Source organism: Phyllostomus discolor, chromosome 3, assembly GCF_004126475.2.
Source record: "Phyllostomus discolor isolate MPI-MPIP mPhyDis1 chromosome 3, mPhyDis1.pri.v3, whole genome shotgun sequence".
Taxonomy (NCBI): Eukaryota; Metazoa; Chordata; class Mammalia; order Chiroptera; family Phyllostomidae; genus Phyllostomus; species Phyllostomus discolor.
In genome coordinates this window covers 104,075,722-104,091,639 of record NC_040905.2, presented here as the reverse complement: position 1 = coordinate 104,091,639, position 15,918 = coordinate 104,075,722, and the positions used below count along the sequence as shown (strand labels likewise).

Below are 15,918 nucleotides of genomic sequence, written 5' to 3'. Positions count from 1 at the left end.
TAATAAGAAGGTGCTGCTGTTCTGCCCTGGCTGAGGTAGCTCAGTGGACTGAGTACGTACAGGCTGTGAACCAAAGGGTCGCCAGTTCGATTTCTAGTCAGGGCACATGCCAGGGGTGTGGGCCAGGTCCCCAGTGGAGTCCACGTGAGAGGCAACCACACACTGATGTTTCTCTCCCTCTCTTTCTCCCTCCCTTCCCCTCTCTCTAATAAAATAAAATCTTAAAAAAAAAAGGTGCTGTTCTGAAAAGAAGGAAATCTGCCTGTGTCTGGCAGAGCTGGTGTGAGACAAAGAAACAACCCTTCCCTGCCGATAACCAAAAGTTTTGGCCAGACCTTTGAGCACACACTGAGAGAGTGAGGAGCCAGGTGCAAAACACATACTATGAGGCAGATTAACAAGGAATTTAATGATCTGGCCCGTGACCCTCCGGCACAATGTTCTGCACGTCCAGTTGGAGATGATATGTTTCGTCAGCAAGCCACAGTTGTGGGTCGTAATGCCAGCCCACATCGAGGCAGTGTATTCTTTTTGACAATTCATTCTCCTACAGACTGCCCCTTCAAACCACCTACAGTTGCATTTACAAGAAGAATTTATCATCCAAATATTAACAGTAATGGCAGCATTTGTCTCGATATTCTATAAGATCACAGTGGTCCCCTGCTCTAACCATTTCTAAAGCTCTTTTATCCTTTTGTTCACTGCTGTGTGACCCCAACCCAGACGACCCCCTAGTGCCAGAGATGGCATGGATCCGGATCCGTAAAGCAGGCAGAGATGAGTGCAGCCGACGAGTCGGGAACGGACTCAGAGGTACGCCACGTGCTGCTGCCTTCAAGTCAGAATAACCCACATGATAGCTGGACTAGACTTTAAATAATGGTTCCTTTTTTAATTTTCTTATCTGGCTGCTCTTCTATCAGACCTTGTCTTTACTTTTATTTTTGTTTACCTCCCTCCATTCATTCACACACTCATGAGAAGACTTAAGTTCTTCCAGCTTTGGACAGTAACTGCTTTTAGAAACTGTAAAGTAGCTACAAGAGAGCAGTTGCCCAAGATTGAGAATTGTTTTTTAAAAATGGAGCGTGTGTATTATGTCTTCACTCTAACTTGGTCATGACACTAAAACCGCTTCTCGCTGCTCCAGCACGCTGAAGAACTCATCTGAGGGGTGTGGGGGTGGATGCTCAGTTGCTGCATCAGAGGAAGCAGCATTGTTCCAGCAGCACCTGGTCTTGTGTAAGCTCTCCACTGTTAGAGATCTGAGGTTACATGGCATACTTTATGCTCATAACTGATATGGCTGGAGAATTGGGATTGAATTTATAGCATCAGCAGAGCAGAAAGTGTGATGTGTTTTATGCGTGTCAGTGAAGGAATGACCTGTTCTAGTTCTACAGAGAATGGAAATTAGAAGTCAAGCACCCTTTGTACTCCAAAACAGGGTCTCAAACATTTTGTGATCTTCATTTAAATTGTTATAAGGCTTGGAGTCATTAGTTTATCTCCCAGTTCACTGTTTAACATGGCACTGAATGCATGATGCGTGTCGTCAGTGGGTGAGCTCTGCTAGTCGTTAATTCACTTTTCTTCAATGAGGTTGGAGAAACCAAAACGTTTTCATGTTATGAGGATAAAATAAACTCTAAAAATATCCAGGAAAAAATACAATAAAGGCTGCCCACAATAGACTACAGATTTCCTAGAAAAAAATAATCAGAATACAATAGAAAGACAGCTAAAGGATTTTGAGAGGAAAAGCCACAGACCTGACAATTTTGTGTCCAATGAACCTGTTGCTCATGCCTAAAGCTGAGAAAAAGATAGTTTCAAAAGAATAAGGAGCCAAGTGTTAAAGGAAAATAATGAAAAATAGTGGCTGGTGGTGACTAATTTATCTATACATTAAAACACAATATGAAGCTGCAATGAATAGAGCAGTGTGGTAAATAGTACAAGAATGAACCCTCCAATCAATGGAATTGAGCTAATAACCTTAAAATGGACCCCACTATAATTTTGTAAAAGTTAGGGACAGTGCAAATGTTCATGCCATCACTGGTACTTTTCAAAATTGTGCTCAAGATTGCAGCCTATGGCATAAGAACTATAAATAGTATAAGAGGAAATACAAAACTATACTTACAGATGGCATAATTGAAGATATTCCATTCTAAGGGCACAAATTGACAAACCACTGATAAATAAGAGAGCATAGTGGCCAGATATTAGTTCAACGTGAAAATAACAAGTAGAAGGTAAAATAGGAAATGTTTAAAACTGAACTAACAGTAGCAACAAAACTAACTTTATAAGACACGAGAGATTTATAGAGACAATGACAGATCTCCACTGAACAAGAGACTTGTATAATTGGGGTGATATATATACCATGTTTATGAATGAAAAGACTCAATAGTATAAAAGTGTCAGTCAATTCCTCCCAAATGTTTTATAAATTAAATGCAGTCCCAATTATATTTTTCAGAGAATTTGACAAGCTTATTCTGAAATTCAAAAAAGAACCAAGACTTTTGGGGGAAAAAAACAAAGGAAACTTTCTCCCACCAGATGCCAAAAATATGTGACAAAGCTCTGTGGTACTAGCTATGGTGGTACAGAAATAAATCCGTGAAAGAGACTACAGACCCAGGTAGAAGTGAAGGTTTAATATACATTTAAGGAGGCATTTCACATGAGCAGAGAAAGAAAATCTTTTTGATAATTCATGTTAAAACAACTGAGTGTGCATGTAGAAAAAATATAAGTTGGACTCCTACCTCATAGGACGCACAAAAATAAATTTCAGTAAAAAACAAAACTATTAAAATAATACAATAAAATATGAGCAAGTGTTTTTGACTTTGGGGTTTTAAAGACCTTTATAAATAAAATGTTTTAAAAACCATAAAAGAGTGATAAAATTTGACCATATAATAAGTCCTCAAATAACATCATTTTGTTATAATGTTGTTGAGATGCTGGAGGCACTTAACCCCTGCTCATGTCAATCAGCCTGTAGTGATACTGGTTTATCGTACATGGTTCTGCCACAGTTCTAAGAACCTATCCACATTAAGTGAGGACTTACTGTTCTAAAATGTTAAGGTTCGGTATAACAATATATCAACAAAGTTAAAAAAACAAGCAACATTCCAGAAGATACTTGTAACATATATAATAATTATCTTCAGTATACATAAAAATGTTTTCAGGGGGTAATACTTATGAATCAGAAGGAAATTGAGCAGTGGTTATGAATGAGCAATTCCCAGAAAAGGAAATGCAAATACCCATTGATCACATGAAAAGATGTTCAACCTCATTAGCAATCAGAAATGCAAATTAAAACAATGAAATAATGTTTCTGCTTATGAAATTGCCACAAAGTTAAACAGTATGATAATGTACTTTCATACATTGCCGCTGGTAAATTGCTATAACCATTCTGGAGAATATTCTGGCAGAATATGCACATACCCTAGATGGAGCAATTCTAGGTTCTACCATCTCCTCTAGAAAGGCACTTGCCCGTATCAACAGGAAAGCCTGAACAAGTGTGTTCATTGCATCGTGTTTAACAGCAAAATCAGAAGACAACCCTAATGCCAGCTACTGGGTGAGTGATGCCAACAATAATAGTTTCTAATGGTGTGGACATTAGCACGTAGGAAAAGGCCTGGAAAGACACACTCAAAACTCACAACACATCACGCCCAGAGGAGGGACAGGAGCAGAGACCTGGACTGTGGCTGGTGGTCAGAGAGGACTTTAGTCTTATAAACAATTCAGAAGCATCCAGGTTGTACGGGATGTTGTTCTCTAAAGGGATTGAGAGTAACTCTCACTTGGTCAATATATTTAAAGTCTTGAAAAGGATCTTGAGAAATACCTGCTTTAATCCTAAAGAAATGGGCAACGAACATGAGCAGGGAACTGGACTGGGAGATGTGTTAGGTCGGGTTTGCTTCACTGGAGTAAACTGATCCTGGGAATGGTGTTCTATTTTCTTGAATGATGGACACCTGTGACATCAGTTCCTGAGGATCAATGTAACAACCCAAGGAAGGAGCACGTCGTCTGGTCCCCAGTGCCACAGCATGCACCCAGTGACGAAATCGGAATTCCTGTGTTCAGGTTCCACCGCTTCTAAACTGGCAGTCTGTGGGCAAGCCATTCACCATCACTGAGTCTAGCACTTCTGTATGCCTAGAACAGGGTCGCATGGCATGCCCTAGCTACCTTCCTGGGCTATGCTGAGTCTTACACAGCATGTATAAGCAGAAGTGCTCCAAAAACTGTAACAAAAACTATGACCTAATAAAATATGACTCGGCCCCCCAAAAAACCAAACACCAGGATAAAGTATGTATGTACACAGTAAGTAAGTAAAAACTCATTTAAAATAGCTGTTTTCCCCTCAAATTTCTCATCAGTTCAATACCTCATGTCACATTCTAAGATAAAGCCAAGATGAAATAATCAAATAGTATGGACTTCCGGCAAGATGGAGGCATAGGTGGACATGCCATACCCCCACACACAACCAAGATTAGAACAACAACAATTTAGAGGCAGAATAACACCCAGAAATGACAGAGAATTTATCTGAATGGAAGTTGGACAGCCAAGGAGTTGAAGTAGACCCATTCCTCCAGACTAGTAGGAGGGGTGGAGAGGAGCAGCCGGGCGCAGGTCGTGGTGCAGAGAACAGGGAGAACTGGGTGCATAAGGCAACCGGGAGCGTGAAAGGCATCTAGGGTGCGCAAGATCGCAGCGGGTGGACCCTGAGTACGCAAGCGGCAGCTGGAGGACCCAGTGAGGTGGCGATTGTGGAGCAGGGCAGAGCGCGCAACCCAGCATCCCAGAGAAGGGACTGAGGTCCCAGGAGAACGGAGCTACCGCCATTGTTCCCTCTCGACCCCACCCCCACATACAACGTCACAATCTAGCTACTGGGTGCCCAGCCCTGGTGAAGACCTAAGGCTCCACCCCTCACCGTAACAGGAGTGACCAGACAAAAAAAAAAAAGAGAGAGAGAGAGAGACATACATGTCTCAAACAGAACAGATCAATGCCCCAGGACTCATCCTTTTGAGAGACCAAGAGATAGCCAATCTATCAGATGCACAGTTCAAAACACTGGTGATCAGGAAGCTCACAGAATTTATTGATTTTGGGTGCAAATTAGATGAAAAAATGCAGGTTACCATAAAAGAGATGAAGGAAGATGCACGGAGAACCAATACTGATTGGAAGGAAACTGGGACTCAAAACAATAGAGTGGACCAGAAGGAAGAAAAAAAAACCAGACAGGAAAGAATGGAGAAATAAGAACTCAACGAGGAGAAGCTTAGGAACCTCCAGGACATCTTTAAACGTTCCAACATCCGAATTATAGGCGTACCAGAAGGGGAAGAGGAAAAGCGACAGATTGAACGTGTATTTGAACAAATAATAAAGGAGAACTTCCCCAGTCTGGCTAAGGAAATAGACCTCCAGGAAATCTAGGAAGCTCAGAGAACCCCAAAGAAGTTGGACCCAAGAAGAAACACACCAAGGCACATCATAATTACATTAGCCAAGGTAAAAATGAAGGAGAGAATCCTGGAAGCAGCAAGAGATAAAGAGACAGTAACCTACAAAGGAGTTCCCATCAGACTGTCAGCTGATTTCTCAAAAGAGACCTTACAGGCAACAAGGGGCTAGAAAGAGGTATTTCCAAGTCATGAAAGATAAGGACCTATATCCCAGATTACTCTATCCAGCAAAGCTTTCATTTAGAATGGAAGGGCAGATAAAGTGCTTCTCAGATAAGGTCAAGTTAAAGGAGTTCATCATCACCAAGCCCTTATTTTATGAAATGTTAAAGGGACTTATCTAAGAAAAGAAGATACAGAAAAAACATGTATAGTAAAAGGACAGCAAACTCACAATTATTGACAACCACACCTAAAGCAAAACCAAAAGAAACTAAGCAAACAACTAGAACAGGAACAGAACCACAGAAATGGAGATCACATGGAGGGTTAGCAACAGGGGAGTGGGAGGAGGAGAGAGGGGGGAAAGGTACAAGAATAAGTAGCATAGAATGTAGGTTGAAAATAGACAGGGGGAGGGTAAGAATAGTATGGGAAATGTAGAAGCTAAAGAACTTATAAGTATGATACATGGATATGAACTAAAGGGGGAAATGTGGGTGGGAGAGGGTGTACAGGGTGGAGGGGAGTGAAGGGGGGAAAATGAGACAACTGTAATAGCATAATCAATAAAATATATTAAAAAAAGAAATAATCAAATAGTAAAATGAAATCATTAAGAAAACAAAACTATCCAACAATGTGGTTCCTGCCTATAAAGAAAATATCTGATCGCACAAAAAATTTTTAACATCTTTACATCAAGTAATAGAAGCAAAAATCAAAAGGTAGGCAACAAAACTTCAAAGCAATAAATGACACATTTAATACAGAAAAATCATTCACAAGCCACAGTGAGAAATTCTCTAATAGAAAAATAGGCAATTTCCAGCATAAGGGTCTGACCTTGGTGGAAAATCAAGCAAAAGAAGATTGCAAACAAACGAGACACCTCTACAGAGCACCAACTGCACAAATGACGGACGCCCGAGACACCAGATGCCGCCCGAGGAGCCAGCGGTGCCGGCCGCGACACACATGCAGCCGTACGTGCAATTGAGAATTTGCCAGAATCCGTGTGAAATGGTAAAAATAATCAGGCGAAATTAATTTTATGTATGTAATCCAATACGTCGAAAGGGTTAGTTTAACTTGTTATACAGTTATGAGTGAGATATTTACTTTTTCTTTCGGGGTACTGGTTCTTTGAAATTTAGTATCTATTTTATACTTACAGCATTTTAAGCCAGATGCTAAATTTTTATTGGAGATATGTTTTAAATTTCTAAAATTTTCTGTTGAAAAAGGAGATTTCGCTCACCTGAGTTATTCCAAACATGAGTTTTTCCCAGTAACTAAATTGAATACCAGGTTTTAGAATTTATTCTAAACTAAACAAAATTCAGAGCCCCGGCTCCTCAGTGGCACCTGCCATGTTTCCCGTGCCCTGAGCCGCATGGTGCTGGTGGCTGCACAGTGGAAGGCGCGGCTCTGGGGGGAACCCACCGGCTGCCACCCAACCTGGCCCTCGGCAGAGGCAGCTCTCGGCTCCTGAAACCTGACACGGTGGCTCTTGGATCAATACTGAAGAAAATGTCAAGACCCACTCCTTCCATCCTGCGCCTGTCCTTTTCTGTTCCTGCTGTGACTCTTTCCCACGGGACCCACAGCCCAGTCCTTCATCGGCACGTTTTGAATCCTCATGATCTAAATAGTAAACGGCAATTGCAATAGTAAGAAGGATAATGATAAAAGGCAATAGATTTCACCCACTGAGCAGGCCGTGGCGCCCAATGCTTTTGTTTTTGTATCAATAATCTGGGCCCCTCCAGTGTGCGGACAGGAAACAGGCTCAGAAAAGGAAAGTAACATGTTAGGGTCACACTATTAGCAAGTGGCAGAGCCCAGGGCACTGTTGGAAGCAAAGCTGAGGGACCCTCCTCCCACGCTGCCCCGTTAGGTCTGTGGGTTGCCTCCACTCCACAAAGCAGGTGAGTGGCAGGGCTGGAGAACTCAGCGCAGGGCTGGAGAACTCAGCCAACACCTGGAGCTCGAGTTCACTCCGAAGGCTCATCCACCCCTTCCTTCAGGCTCACACCATTCAGTGGCCACCCACTGTGCGTCAGGTACTGCCTGACACACAGAATTCAGAAATGAGTAGGAGGGTCTGAGTCCCCAGAGCTCCGTCCCCAGGGGGTGACGGTGCCAACACCATTTACTGAGGCCGGGTTCCCAGGTGCCAGCTCCCTGCCCCGTGGTGGTTGGGTAGGAGGAGCCCTGTGACTGGGTCCAGCCCACAGGCTCTGACTGGCAGCAGTGGGAGACCTTCCCACACTGAAGCCCCTAGGAGTCAGGACAGGACTCTCAGCTCTCCTTGGAGGCAGGTCCTGACCCACCGCCTGAATGGCGGCTGAGTGACCTCGCACAGCGGGAGGGCCAGGCCGTGGTGTGTGGAGAACAGGGGCGAGGGGTTTGTTACTGCAGCAGAGCCCAAGGCGTCCTGATTGGCACAGTGAGGCATGTGCTCAAATATATACAAAATACTTGTGACTTAGGTCAGATATCAGGACACAACGAGAGAGTTGAGCAGAGACTGATGGGTCTTGTGGGGAAGGCGGGGGTGGCGAGGGGGCTGAGCTGAGGCAGGTCACAGGGATGGCAGGGGACACTGACTGATGAGCCAGTCACTCTGCTAAGTGCCTCACAGACATCCCAGCAAAAGCCGTTCTCAGAAAAAGCCTGAAGCTTGGAGGACTAGGTGGTCTCTCTCTCCATTTACCCATCAGGCCTTGAACACCTACTATGTGCCAAGGAAAGCAAAGTCTCTGCTTTCACAGGTTTTCTACCCTGAAAGGAGAAGCAGGCTATTGAGATGAAACATTCCAGGAAAGTCCCCCTGCCGTGATGGCAATGGAGCAGAGCGCCAGCGAGGAACCATGAGCCCTGGGCACAGGGGCAGCTGGAGAACACTCCAGAGGGGACTGTTGGTGCAGAGGCCGGGAGGCCGGGAGGCCTGAGGCCGGGATGTCTGGTGGGTCTGAGAACCAGGAAGGGGGCGATGGTGGCTGCTCCTGTAAGAGGAGTGAGGGGTGTGAGTGAGGGGTGGGAGATGAAGTCAGAGGCATGGGGCTCTGGGCGCTACTCTGAGTGAGACAGACGTCTTTGGAGGGTTCTGAGCAGAAGAGGAGCATTACGTACTTCATGCTTCAGAGGATTTCTCTAGGGGCAGCTGTTCTCACACAGGGGCAACTGGGCCTCTAGGGGACACTTGGCCATGTCTAGAGATGCTTCTTGTCTCAAGTGAGGGGTTTCTAGTGGGCAGAGGCCAGGGATGCTGCTAGATGTCCCACAGCACACAGGATGGCCCCCACAGTAAAAGATGATCCAGCTGCAGGCATTGGTAGAGATCAGACTGCAGGGGAAATGCAGAAGCAAGGAGCCCAGTTAGCCTGCTGAATAGTCAAGATACAGTGGTGGCTTGGAGTAGGGTGGCCAAGAGGACTTGGATCGGAGGTGCACTCTGAAGGAAGGGCCCGCAGGACTCCTCAAGGACTGGAGGTGGAATATAAGAGGAAGGGAGAAGCCCAGGACATCAAGTTTTATGATCAGAGCAATAAAAGAGCAGAGTGACATTCACCTGCCAACAATATTAGTTGAGCATCTACTATGTGCCAGACACTATTTCAGGTGTCAGGGACATAGTAAAAAGAAAAGAAAATCACTCTCCTCATTGGCACTTAGACTTGAGTGGGAAGAAAACTGACAGATAAGCCAACACATTAACACAGTCACTTCAGACAGCAGTAAACCGTCAGCTAAGACTAAAAGAGGGCAATTCGATCAGGGATTACTTTATGCAGGGTAGTCAGGGAGCTCTCTGAAAAGCTGATGTCTGAACAACTAAGGTCAGCCAGGAGATCTGGAGTGGGAATATACTGGGCAGAGGGTGTGGCTCATGCAAAGGCCTGGAGGCAGAGCTGCCGAAAGGGCAGTGTGGCTGGAGCAAGGCAGGGAGAAGCAGCGGGCACTGGGCAGGTAGGCAGGGGTGCAAGGTCGACGGGTCCTCAGAGTTCATCTCCAGTGCAGCTGGCTGCCATTCAAAGGCTTGATCAGGGAACAGATTCAGCTTCCAAAGCTGTCTCCTGGCTGCATGGGGTAAGGGACACTGGGGGAAGTGGGGAGACCCTCAGGGAGGCTCAACAGCTGTCAGGAGAGGAGAATCCCTCCTGGGACCAAAACCTGTGAGGCAAAGCAGATCTTGCATAATATAAAGGAACAATCTGCTTGCTGGGCCGGGGCCCTGAGCCTTCAGGTGAGTCGGCCTCCTCTGCACCCTTGCTGGGACCACGAGGCGGCACCGTGGCCAGCCCAGAGCACCCCACTCCAGCTCACTGACAGGGAGCAGAGACTCAAAATGCTGGGCCCTGCCTTGGCCACCAGCCCCAGTCAAACTCAAAGTCATGGTGCTTAGGCAGGATGGTCCCAGAGCTGTGCTGTCAGGCAGCCTCACATTAGGATCCTAACCCCAGCAGCCAGGTGCTCCAGCTCCCTCCTGCGTTAAAATGGAAACAGTATAGTACCTGCCTCAGAGTTGAACGGGCGAAGTGCCCAACCAGAGCAGGTGCCAGCAGCACTCATCTGTCTGTGAGGTGCTGAGAGTCAGCGCAGTGAAGGTGTGCTGCCCAGCCCCCTTCCGGTTAGGAAAGAAACGTGAGGCCAGAGAAAGTGTTGGATGGGAAGGAGTCAGTGGGTCTGAGACCCTAGAGCCAGGGTGCCTGGGTCAGGGCCTCACCGCGGGCTCTTAGGCAGCTCCTCTGATATCACTGAACCTCAGTTTTCTCATCTGCAAAGTGGGAATAACACAGCAACGACGTCTGGGGACAGATGAGAGCACTTCGTGAGGGAAGGCACAGAAAGGGCTTAGCTGAGCGCTGCACACCTGATGGTTCATAAAGAGTCGTTATGAGGACAAATGGCAATGATTAGAGGTAATAAACTGTTCTAACACCCGTTTCCAAAGGTACAGCTCTCGTCTTTTCTGTCCTGGACACTCTAAGGCAGTGGTTCTCAAGGAACAGTCCCAGACCAGCAGCATCAGCACTGGGGAGGCAGGCCAGTGGCCCAGCCGCACGGCCTGTGCAGGTGCACTGGGTCCTGGGTTTCAAGCTCTGCTCTCCCCATCTTGAAATTCTTACTTTGAGCAAGGGGCCCTGCAAGCTCTGTAGCCAGCCTTGCCCAGGAGCTTGTTAGAGATGCACGCTTTGGGGGAGCCCTGCTCTGCTGTTCAGTAAGTGGGACCCACAGCCTGCGATAAGCTAGCAGCAGGCGCCTTCCCTGTGTCCACAGCAGCCGTGCAGAATTTCTCCACTGGAGCAAAGCCATGGCCAGCCTGCAGGGGGGCGGCACCAATAACCCCACCTTTCTGCTTCCAGCCTCAGCCTCCCCCCTGCTGACACTGGCTGGGAGCAAACTTAACAGGGAGCTGATGACGCTTCCCTCACTTGCAAAGGCCCCTTCCGAGATCCAGTAACTGACTCATAGCTATAATTCTGTAATCTTCTCTTAAGGAGGCCCAGCAAATCATAGAGGCTTCAGGCCGCAAGACACCCAGACCTACTGTGGTCTAGAGAGGCAGGCGGGAGTGCCTGAGCTCTGTGGTCCTCGTTGGTAAATCACCATGATGGTGCTCCTCAGATGTCCTGGTGCTCCCACATCACCGGGAGGGTCCCTTAGAATCCAGATGGCTGTCCCTCCCCCGACACACACACTGCATCAGCTCATCTGGACCTGAAAATGTGCATTTCTACAATCTCTTGAGTGATGCTGACCTGGGCACCACACTTTGAGAACCGCTGCTCTGTGAGCATTCTCCCCACCTCTACCTGCACCTACTCCAACTTTGTGGAGCTAAAGCTGCTCCCCCGCCCAGCAAACGCCCTTGACTGCCACCTCCAAGGGGCTGGCCCTGTTTATCCACCCCCTCCTGGAAGCCCTCCCTGACCTCTCAGGTTGGGATTGGGGCCCATTCTTCAGGTAGCCCTGGCCCTGTTTCCCTCTCAGGCTATACTGTAGTGCTCAGCCACTCACCAGCTGCCCCAGCAGACCAGGAAAAACTGTCCTTTGCCTGGATTTTCCTGTGCCCACCTCTCCTCAGCCTGCCAGGCCCCACGCCTCCCCCATGCCTCCCCCACTCCCCCCCCTCGCCCCCCTGCCACCACCCCAGCCTCTGCACACTGGATCCAGGAGCCCCTCCTGCTGTTCCGCAGCAGGGCCTCCTCCTCAAGGTGACTTTCCGAAGAGTCACTGGAGAGGGCAGCCTGAGCTTTCATGAGGGATACACGGTGTGGGGAGCTGTGGACTTAGATGTTTGTGTCTCCCGGGATGAGTAATTACCAGAGAGGTGGTGGCTGCTCCTAGCAAGGCAGCCTCTGGAGCTGCTTCCTAATTAGGTCACAGGCAACAGAAGGGACAAAGGGACCAAGAGGATGTTGCTTTGCTTTCTGCACACTCATCCCTACCTCCAAGGATACGAGTGTGGAGGTTGTGGTTTATATGCCTTCATTGAGCACTTGGCCTCTGGTTCCCCGTCCCCCTCCCAGCAGTTCTGTCTGTGCCTGCATCACTCATAGGCTCCAGGCTTTCTCCTCATTCTGCCCTGTCCCCGACAGTCCAGCCTCTCTCCCCTGGGCCATGCCTCCTCTGCCCCTCCCCCACACTCAGCTGTCCTCAGATAATCGCCTCTTGCTCCTAAACTCCAGTAGTCAGTTGAACCCCTGGAGTTGAGTGAAACCTCAGAGGCCTGGTCCAGGGCTGGGTCAGCAGGGTCAGGGACATAGATGTGAGGTCAGGGCTGCCCCAGCTGCCCACATTTACCCTGAGGAGAGAGGGGAGAAGGGGCCACTCACCTCTCTGGCTTCTGGAGACCTCCTCCTGGGCTTTCGGGGGGGGGGGGGGGGGGGGGGGGGCGGGGGACCTAGATTTCCTGTGCCCACCTCTCCACCTGCTGAGGAGCAGGAGGGGCTGGGGACACCTGGGCTTTAAGCTGGATGATTAATATGCGTCACGGCTGAGGGCCTATCGGCCCCAGGGCAGAGCCTGATCTCCACCACCTTCACTGGGCTCACCCGAGGCACCTGGGAACCATTCCCAGCCCCACCCAGGACCCAAGGAGTCCCAGCTGCTGCCGGGGGTGAGGCCTGGGGTCGTATTTTCACAAACACCACCCAATACACACACACAGGTGAGTAGGAGCAGGTTGTTCTTTGTGCATTTTCAGGCTTTTTGGTACTGGGGACCCGAGGGGCTTCAGCTGTGCCGTTTTCCTCTTTTTCACCTTTACTCACTTGCTTTCTCTTAATGAGCAAAGGAGGGAAAACAGCTCAGCTCCTGTTTTGAGCCAGACACTGTGTAGACAGGAAACAAAGCTTTATTACACACAATGCGCTTTGAAAAGACCTTTCCCTTTGTTTTTTCAAGTCTTGCACACCCCTTGCAGGGAACTTGGGACCTGCAGCAAATCATGAAGTGTCAGGCGACGCTTCCACCACTTACTGTGTGCTCTTAGAAAACTCATCCAACTCCTTTGAGCCTTCTTTCCATCTGCAGGATGGAGTGAACAATAATGTTCATCTGTCTCAAGGGGCTGTAAGTATTAAATGAGATAATCCCTATTAAGAGCTCATTAAATACTAGCTATTTATGTCATTAACAAACATTTATTGAGCACTCTGGCACGTGTCAAATCCTTTGCTAAGATCTGGGGCTTAAAAAATTTTTTAAAGTGAAATGGTCTATGCTTTTAAGTAATTCAGTCTTACATTAAAATGGTAATATGTAATATTTCATAGTTTATTTTCAAAATGCCCCAGATTTATCCCTCTTGATTTTTATTAAACCATATGAGGTAGCTAATATTCCTGATACTTCACAGACGAGGGGACAGAGGTTCAGAGAGGAGCAGAGCGGTGGGCTGGGATGAAAAGGAGGCTGTCTGGGCAAAGCGCCCTGCATGTCCCCCGCTCTCTCACTGCCACCACGCTTCATTCTGACGCCAGAGGTGGGGTTTCCCCCACCGAGCAGTTCTCTGCAGCACTAGCTAGGTGTCCCACAACTCAATTCTGACACTACTCAGAGTGCGGGCAGACCCCTCAGGTTAAAGGCTCCGTCCCATGAGACTGCCCCCTGTCCCACGTCAGATGCCAGGCACAAGGCGTAGGTCCCCATGTGACCTACAACTCCTGTTGGACTTGGCTACAACTCAGAGGTTCCCTCAAGTCACTTCTCAGATGCAATCACTTGCTAGAACAGGTCGAAGAACTCCAACAGCAAAAGATGGGGACTCGGGATCACGGCCCCTTTGAAGGCCGACAGGTGCTGGAGTGTGCAGGGGCCAGGAATGTGTGACTCTGTGGTCCCCGCAAAGCTTCCTTCTTCTGAGGGCTCTCCTGAGCTGGAGGGTTGCTGAGGGCACTGGCATCATAGTTGGGCACCCAGCTGTAGGACCTGGGGACTTGTTCCCTCCGGGCCGATCCTCTAATTTTCTTCTGAAAAATCGTGCAGTGGTTTTGGGCTGCAAGTAAAAAAATGTATGGTTAAAAGTGGCCCAAACAGCAAATACATCTATTGTGTCATTGAATGAACAGCTTAGGGGTAGGTGATTTTAAAGTTACCTAATTCAGCCCTTGATCTCAATGTGGGCTCTGGGACAGCTTTTCTGCAATTTTGCTTTGGTTTTGTTTTACCTTTCTCTTACGGTTGCACAAACACCACCACCGCATCATGATCCAAAGCAGGCAGGGTAGAAGGGGCTCTCCGAGGACATGTCTCTCTTTTAAACAGACCAGACCTTAGCAGACTTCCCCTTACATCTCATTGGCTGGAGCTTCATGACATGCCTGTGCCTAGACCAGTCAGCAACGTGATCTAGAAGGCTCTACCCGGTCTGGGGGCTGCCACCCTGACCAGCCTCATCAAATGCTGCTGTCCCCATTCCTTGATGACCTGGTTCTCTCCTGCCACAGGACCCACCTGACATTAAATAGCTTCAAGTTACTTACTGAGAATATTATTTCACTTCAAATTCTTTTTCAATCTCTCTGCACATGAAGGAGAAAGCCACAGTTGAGCACTGGCATGTTTTTAACACTCTGAAAGAGTTGGAGTACTCAGGAAAAGTAAGACTAGCTACTAGAACAAACAGCTCCAGAACATTTACTGTCTTAACTCAAAATGGCTTATTTCTTGCTCCATCCAGTCGGTCAGGTACCCACCTCCATCCATCTGTGGCTGCACCAAACCTCTGGTCTTAGAGTTTTCCTTTTACTTCTGCACTCAGCTGGCAGGCAGGGGGAGGAAGACAGCTTGGGGGATGGCTGAAGAGGGTTTCAGAGCTGGAACCGGAACCGAGGAGCGTGGACCAAGAATAGAGAGAACACCGATATCGGTGGACTGCTAGCCAGTCACTGCCATGCACGCCAGCCCCGAGGGCCAGAGCGTTCTGGAAGCAGCAGCATCTCGGCAGAATGAAGACACTCGGCTTTCAGAGTGGCATGCCTACTGTCACCTTCTCTTCGTGGTAGGATGTCAACACCGACTCCCCATTTCATAGATAATGTAAAATTTACTTCTTAAATAAAAAAGTGAGTCAGCGTGGCAAGAAGTGTAAAAACATGCAACCGCCTGACGCTTGGGAAGCGCTGGTCGAGGGCAGCGCAGTCCAAGGGAGCCTTCTGAAGTGATGGAGCTGCCTGTTCCATGCTGTGCGACTCGGCGGCCACTGGCCACGGGTGGATACGGAGCACTTGACATGTGGCTAGTGTGACTGAGGAACTCTTTTTTAAATTTATTTTAACTTAATTTTAATTTTGCCCTATAAGACAATGCAGATCTAGGGAGATAACCGTGATTGACAGTGAATGCCTGGGCCATGTTTCTTGGAGGATTCAGAGGGCAATAGTGCTGTGATAGATCACTAATATCTGGCATGGGTGTGAGAGGGGAGGTGATGGACAGCGTGCCCTCTATTGGTCATTGCTACATTGTATTTTCTTATAGGGTCTTTGAAGCCCCAACATTCCAGAATTGTATATTCTTCCCTAAACCTCCAGTAGAATTTAGTACCTGCTTAATGATCTGTCCAGCCCAGGATGTAATAGAAATATCTGTCTCTGGCCTCTGGTCTCTGAATACCTTCTAAAACCTCCTACCATCTGCTCCTTTCCTGGCAAAAGTAGAGACCATTGATTAGGGAGTTGAACTTGAAGGTACTTACCCA

General features: G+C 47.8%; 1 pseudogene; it reads left to right on the top strand.

The window, feature by feature from the left end:
• Positions 1–310: 310 nt before the first annotated feature.
• On the top strand, positions 311–1,098 carry LOC114502058 (annotated as a pseudogene).
• The last annotated feature ends 14,820 nt before the right edge of the window (positions 1,099–15,918 follow it).